This window comes from Hevea brasiliensis, chromosome 3 (assembly GCF_030052815.1).
Source record: "Hevea brasiliensis isolate MT/VB/25A 57/8 chromosome 3, ASM3005281v1, whole genome shotgun sequence".
Lineage (NCBI taxonomy): Eukaryota > Viridiplantae > Streptophyta > Magnoliopsida > Malpighiales > Euphorbiaceae > Hevea > Hevea brasiliensis.
The window spans coordinates 96,487,071-96,494,347 of record NC_079495.1 but is presented as its reverse complement, the minus strand read 5'-3'; the positions used below and the strand labels follow the sequence as shown (position 1 = coordinate 96,494,347).

The following is a 7,277-nucleotide window of genomic DNA, read 5'->3' as shown; positions in this document are numbered from 1 at the left end:
GGCTTCAAGATCTTAATTTTATTGTTCCCTCAATGACATGGAACAACTGCAGATCAGGACTTTAAAATATTCAAGAAAGAATTTATAGAAGCTTAGCAACCAACCAATGGTTTCTTTCCTACCCGAATGCAAAGGTTCACCATCTTAAGGACCTTGGCTTGGATCACAGACCTTTGCTAGTGGTTTTGAATCCTTCTTGTGTTAGGGAAAAAGAAAGTTTGTTTTTGATAGTTGATGGATTACTAATCAATCCTTAGAGGCAATCATATTATCAGTTTTGAACACACTTCACAAGCTTGAGAATGTTCCAAACCCATTCTAAATTAAAAGCTTACTGGCATGCTATTATGAATTGGGATAGGGATGACCATTACAATGCCAATAGACAAATTACAGAGTTGAAAGCTCAAATTGAAAGGGAAAACAAGATACGTAAGGTTGGGATGGAGATAAATCCACGATTTGGAAAAGGAATTGTCCATTAAGTCGCTTTAAGAGGAATCTTTTGGGATCAAAAGCTAAAATTGATTGGCTACAATCGGGAGACAAAAATTCCACTTATTTTCATGCTAAGGTGGTGCAAAGAACGCAAGAGGAATCATATTTATGGCTTGTTTGATAAAAATGGCATATGGAAAATCGCATTGCGTGATCTTTACTTCAAAGCTTTATATTCTTCTTCCGTGCCAAGCAACTTTGAAGCGGTTCGATGGATTCCAACCTTGGATTTCGATGAAATGAATTGCTAACTCATCCACCTAGTCACTAAAGCGGAGATTAAAAGAGCATTGTTTGCCATTGACCTAAAAAGACACTGGGGAGGATGGTTTCACAGCCCTTTTCTTTCAAAAATGTTGGAGTATCTTGGAGAATGACATTTGCAATGCTATTCTTACTTTCTTTGACTTGGGATGGATGTTGAAAACTGGAACCATACTTTAATCTCTCTTATTCCTAAAGTCAAATTAGTGCAGTCCGTGAAAGATTTCTGACCAATAGGCTTATGTACTGTCATTTACAAATTTATTTCCAAAATTCTTATGCTCAGATTACAACCATTGATGGATGATATTATTGGACAGGAACAAAGTGCATTCACTAAGAATAGGTTGATTTGAGATAATATTCGATAAATCATGAAGTGATGCATTCATTAAAGATACGCAAAAGAGGGAATTCTTATGGGATGGCATTAAAATTGGATGTTAGTAAAGCTTATAATTGTGTTGAATGGGGTTTTTAGAACACATGATGGTTTGCCTTGGGTTTCATGAGCAATAGGTCGATAGATAATGGCGTGTGTCACTATAATAACATATTTTATCCAAATTAATGGTTAAAGGTCCGGCTACATCAATCCTACCAGAGGTTTGAGACAGGAGACCCTATCCGCCTTTTCTGCTTCTCACCGTGTGGAAGGATTGTCCCAAAAGATAAAGTAGTAAGAGCTACAAGGTCTTTCTATTTCAAGGCATGCCCTTTCTCACTCACCATTTTTTGCAGACGATTCAATCATCTATTATAAAGCAATAGTGAGGGAGGCAATGATTATCAATCAAATTTTTTGTGCTATGCAATTAATGGTGGGCAAAGTATCAATTTAGCAAAGTCCAACCTAGTGTTCAGTTCTAAAATCAGAATCCTCTCACTTTAGGTATTAGTACATTCTCTTGCTTCGATGACTAATGTCTATCCTGATACAGTAATGTCTGAAACTATATTAAAACTTAAGTGAAGAGTTATAAACAACCTAAATAATGACAAGAAAAATTAAGAAAAAATTTAAGAGATGAAATGTAAAGAGGTTAAATGAGTCGAAGCTCCGGCGATGAGTAACCTTAGTGGGAAGCGATTGTGAAGATAGTTGCCACCCTAGACCCGTGAGGAAACCAATGAAACAATTATTTGGGACTTAGGGAAGAATTTTTGAGGTTCAGATGACCATAGAATGCCAAGAAAATATAAGAAAAAGTATGTCAATTGATACAGATAATTTTAACTCGGTAACCACAATGAAGGGCATTTTGGTCATTTCACCTTCAGAGATGATTTTTGACCAACATATCCATTTAAGTAAGTGAGATTTATGCCATAAAATATGAATAAATATTGATGAAAATTTAATTAGAAATGAGTAAAAGAAAGAAAGAAGAAAAGAAATAAAAACAAAATGAAATTTAATTCAACTTATTACATAAGCATGATGAAAGATGATGCAATTAAAAATTTTCTAACCAATCACAATTAGACAAGCACAAGTATAAAAGGTAAAAGAAAAAAAATTAAACAAAAAAAAATCAGCTCATCTTCTTCATTTCTCTAGCCTTGGCCGAACCACCATTAGAGAGCTCCTTCATTCTTCCTTTTTTCTACCTTGAGTTTCTACCAATTTTCACCATAAAACTTATAACCTCCAACACAAAAATTAATAGTTAGACCTTGGAGAAGTGTGGCATCCAAGAATTGGGAAGAAAGTGAAGTTGGGAAAGCCTTGGAAGAAAGACAACAAATGTTAGTGTTAATTCTCACTCCTCTCTCTCTCTATTCATGATTAGGCACTTAATTTGAGCTAGAAATGGTTGAAATTGAAACAAAATATATATGTATGTGCACGCATGAATTTTGGCAGCCATGAATAGGTTAGGGTTATGATGATTTACAATTAAATTAAAGTGATTAGTGATGAGCTTGATGAGTACTTATAAATTAGAATCTCAATTTCTATATGTTGTAGGAAATTGAGATATTGGGAATTAGGGTTTTGAGCCAAACTAGGATTTTGCCAAATTGTTGTTTAATTGGTGTTCTTAAGGTCAATTAGTGACCATTTGATTTTGTCCTTAAAATGGAATTGATTGTGACATTGAATTGTGAATTGGGTGAGCTGCCCTATGTGCTGGAAATTCTGGACTTTGAGTTGAGTGGGTTTAGGTAGCCATAAGTTGAATTGTATAGCTTTAATTGGTGTAAGGCCAATTAGAGTTGAAACTAGGGACATAATTTCACATTTCTCATGAAGAGACTCTGCCTAGAAAATATTACATTCATTTCATATAAGCATTTTAGGGTAGTTTTGCGTCCATTTTGCCCTTATATTTTAATATATTTTATGTTTTTAGCTTTATTTTAGCTTATTTATTAACTTTAGATACTTTATATTTGATTTTTGTAATTTTGTTATTTTTGATAAGATTTTGTGGCAAATCGAAGATCAATGAGTGCATTAGGAAGTGATTTGAAGAAATTGGAAATTCTTTAAGAATGGAGGAAAGTTGAAGAAATCAAGCTTTGAAAGAGCAAGCTAGCCGAAATTTGCTTAAGACTTTGCTTATGATGTTGCTTAGGGTATGTCATATAAGCTTAACCTTAGGCCTGTTCAAGATGAAAGTCAAGTGCGGCTTAAATTCTATATATTCAAGCTTTTACTCCACAACCTGCCGAGAATTGCTTAAGATCCTACTTAGGGTAAAGCGGCAGTGCTTAAGGTGCAGCACAGATCAAGTTGGAAGTCATGCATGAGCAGAAAGAAAACCCATTTTATTCTAGTCTACCGAGATTTGCTGAAGTTCTGCTTAACCTTAAGCAGACAGTGCGACCAGAAGCTGAAATTTGCTAAGAAGCTGCTTAGGGTTAAGCCGCACTCGAGCAGCATCGCCTAACGTGAATAATGCTGCTGACTTGGATAATTTTACACCTCATTTCCTATCCACTCTTTGGCTCTTATTTACTTTTAGGGCAACTTCTTGGGACGATATAAATTCATCATTTCCTAGTTTTTGCGATAAGAGGAAAGGATGGGAGAAACAAAAAGGAAAGAAAATATAAGAGAGAGAGGAGGAGACACCATTTTTTGGGAAGGAGCTGCTGCAACTATTTTTGAAGCTCCAGAAACTAGAGTTTTGGGTTCTTCTACTTGGGTTTTTCTATTTTAGTCCTCTTATCATGTTTTTCTTTACTTTTCCATCAATCTTTCTTGTAAATACCATCATGAGTGAGTAAACTCTTTAGATTTCAGAGTTGGGAAATATGTTTTAGATTAATTTGTGGATTTGGACTGGGTATTTCCTTATTTTACATAAATATGAGTTTTGATTCCTTCCTTGTGTGCTTGATTTACTTACCTAATGTTGGTACCCATTGGGTATTGTGTTAATCTTTGATTGAAGGACCGAAAGGTGAAAGTCATTGATAGGTAATCAAGGATTGGAACTTAAAATCACCTAGATTTATAAATAAACTAGGATTTTAAGAGGAATTAATGATTGGTTATAAAACTTAATGGGTTTTAGAGTAATCAAATAATATACGAAAGTAGGTTTGGTTATTTTAGAACACACTTTGGTTTGCTTGAAAAAGATATCAAAGGAATTTAGAATTAATCACCTTCAAACTCTATTTTTTCCTAAAAATTGGAATGTCCAAGAAAAATCCAAATTAATTTATGCATAGACCCCCAACTCTGGAATCACTTTTAACATAATTAGACTTTGATTTGAATTACCCATTATTAATTTAGTTTAATTGCAAACTAGATCTAGAATTTATTTGTTTGCTCTTTACCAATTTCAATTAGATTAATCAATTTACCTTGCTCATTTACATTACCATTTATTCATTAATCATTAGCCCAAATAATCACTTCATTCATAGTTTGATACTCAAACAGCAAATCCTCGTGGGAACGATACTTGATTCATCACTTTATTACTTGAGACGACCCGTATACTTGCGGATTCGCCCCATCAAGTTTTTAGTGGCGTTGCCGGGGATTTTATTTTTGTTTGATATTGAACAATTGTTTGTTTGGTTAATTTAGGCATTTTATTTTATTTTCTTTTTACCATTTTACTTTGAGAATTTGTTTATTTTGTTTTTCAGGTACTTTATTTTATGAGAAGAACAAAAAGTGAAGAAATCAATTTATTCTTTGATCCAGAAATAGAAAAGACAGCAAAAGCTTTAAGAGCAGAATCTAAAAGGAGAAAAGCTGAAATTAAAGCTCAACAACAACAAGAAAGAGCACAAGAGCAAGAGCAATTACAAGAAGAAATGGCTAACAACAACAACAACCGCTCTGTGAAGGATCATGCCTATCCTAGCATTGGAGATTTCATGCCAAGTATCACAAGACCAAGAGTAGAAGCTAATAATTTTGAATCAAGCTCGTGACTGTCAGATGGTACAACAATCACAAGTTGGAGGAAATCCAAGTGAAAGTCCACATGTGCATCTAGCACACTTTCTTGAGATCAGTGATATGTTGAAGATAAATGGAGTTTCTGATGATGCAATTCGACTCAGATTATTTCCTTTTTCTTTGAAGGACGGAGCTAGAGAGTGGTTACATTCTTTGCCACTGGGTTCTATCACAACATGGGATGAACTTGCTCAAGCATTTTTAGCTTAATATTTTCCACCAAGTAAGACAGCCAAGCTAAGAAATGAGCTGACTTCTTTCAAACCTAGAGATGATGAGAGCTTGTATGAAGCATGGGAAAGGTACAAGGATTTGCAAAGGAGATGTCCACATCATGGGATTCCTAAGTGGATGCTTGTTCAACACTTTTACAATGGAGTTTCACCAGCTATTAGAAGTACAATTGATGCATCTTCTGGAGGTGATCTTATGGAGAAATCTGAAGATGAAGCTTTTTCTGCTCTTGATAAAATTGCTTATAACAACTACCAATGGAGTTGTGAGAGGAATGAGATCAAGAAACCAGCTGGTATGTTTGAGCTTGATGCCATGAATATGATTAATGATAAGTTTGATGCTTTGATAAGGAAAATGGATAAGCTAAGCATGAAAGTAGATTCTTCAGCTGGAGGTTCTAGTAATTCAGCAGAAGTTGGAGCTGCAAATGTCAATTGTGGAGTTGATTTTTCTGCCCTTAATCAAGAATTTTTCAAGTGAGCAAGTGGATTATGTGAGGAACTACAATCAAAGACCAGGTGGTAACTCATTTTCTGCAACTTATGATCCAGCATGGAGAAACCACCCCAACTTCTCTTGGGGAGGTAGACAAGGACAACATCAGAATTTTCAGCAGAATAGAGGTCCTCCTCCTAGAATTCCTAAACCTCAAAATGCACCTGCTCCACCTCTACCACAACAAGCACAACCAGATAAGACAGCTAGATTAGAAGCTATGATTGAGACTCTACTTGTGAGTCATCAAAGTCAACAAGATATAATTTCTCAATTAGCATCTAAAGTAGATCAAATGGCAACATACAACAAGATGTTAGAGAATCAAATAGCTCAACAAGCTAGCTCTTCAAATAACAAAGCATTTGGGAAGCTCCCTAGCTAGCCAGAAATTCAAGGGAGCATTGCAAGGCTATTACATTAAGAAGTGGAAAAATATTGGACAATGGAGATAAAAAGATTGAAGAGAAAATTGAAGAAGAGAAAAACAGAGAAGGAGATGAACAAACTGAAGTTCAAGTTAGAATTGAAGCTGAGAAAGAAAATTCAGTGGAAGAAAAAGGAAGTAAGGAGAGAGAGAGCAGAGAGGAAGAACCTAAATATGTAGCACCTAAAGCCTACACGCCACCTTTACCATTCCCACAAAGGTTCTAGAAAGCGAAATTGGATAAACAATTTAGGAAGTTTTTTGAAGTATTGAAGTCTTTGCATGTGACTATTCCTTTCACTGATGCCTTAGCACAAATGCCTTCATATGCTAATTTTTTGAAGGAGATTTTATCTAATAAGAAGAAATTGGAGGAATTTGAGACCGTAGCTCTCACAGAAGAAAGTAGTGCTATTTTGCAAAATAAGCTTCCACCCAAACTGAAAGATCCTGGAAGCTTTTCCATACCATGTCACATTGGGGATATCAGTATAGATAAGACTTTACGTGATCTTAGAGCCAGTGTTAGTCTAATGCCATTGTCTATTTATGAGAAAGTGAAGATTGGAGAAATGAAGCCTACTACCATTTCACTACAGTTAGCAGATAGGTCTATTAAATTTCCAATTGGGGTAATTAAGAATGTACCTCTGAAAGTTGGAAAATTTTTCATACTAGTGGATTTTGTGGTATTGGAGATGGAGGAGGATGTACACATTCCTATTATTCTTGGTAGACCTTTCCTTGCTACTGCTGGAGCTGTGATTGATGTAAAAAATGGAAGGCTTACATTAGAAGTTGGGGAAGAAAAAGTTGAATTTAATTTGTTTCAAGCAATGAAAAGAAAGATGATTCAAATTCATGCTTGAGAATTGATGTGATAGATGAAGAGGTCAGAGAAGTGCTCAAAAAGCAACATCC

General features: G+C 35.1%; 1 non-coding gene across 1 annotated transcript; it reads right to left on the bottom strand.

The window, feature by feature from the left end:
- Nucleotides 1–5,431: 5,431 nt before the first annotated feature.
- Nucleotides 5,432–5,538, bottom strand: LOC131179021 (small nucleolar RNA R71). The gene has a single exon (XR_009148028.1). It is a non-coding gene; the product is annotated as a small nucleolar RNA R71 (small nucleolar RNA).
- Between the last annotated feature and the right edge of the window lie 1,739 nt (nucleotides 5,539–7,277).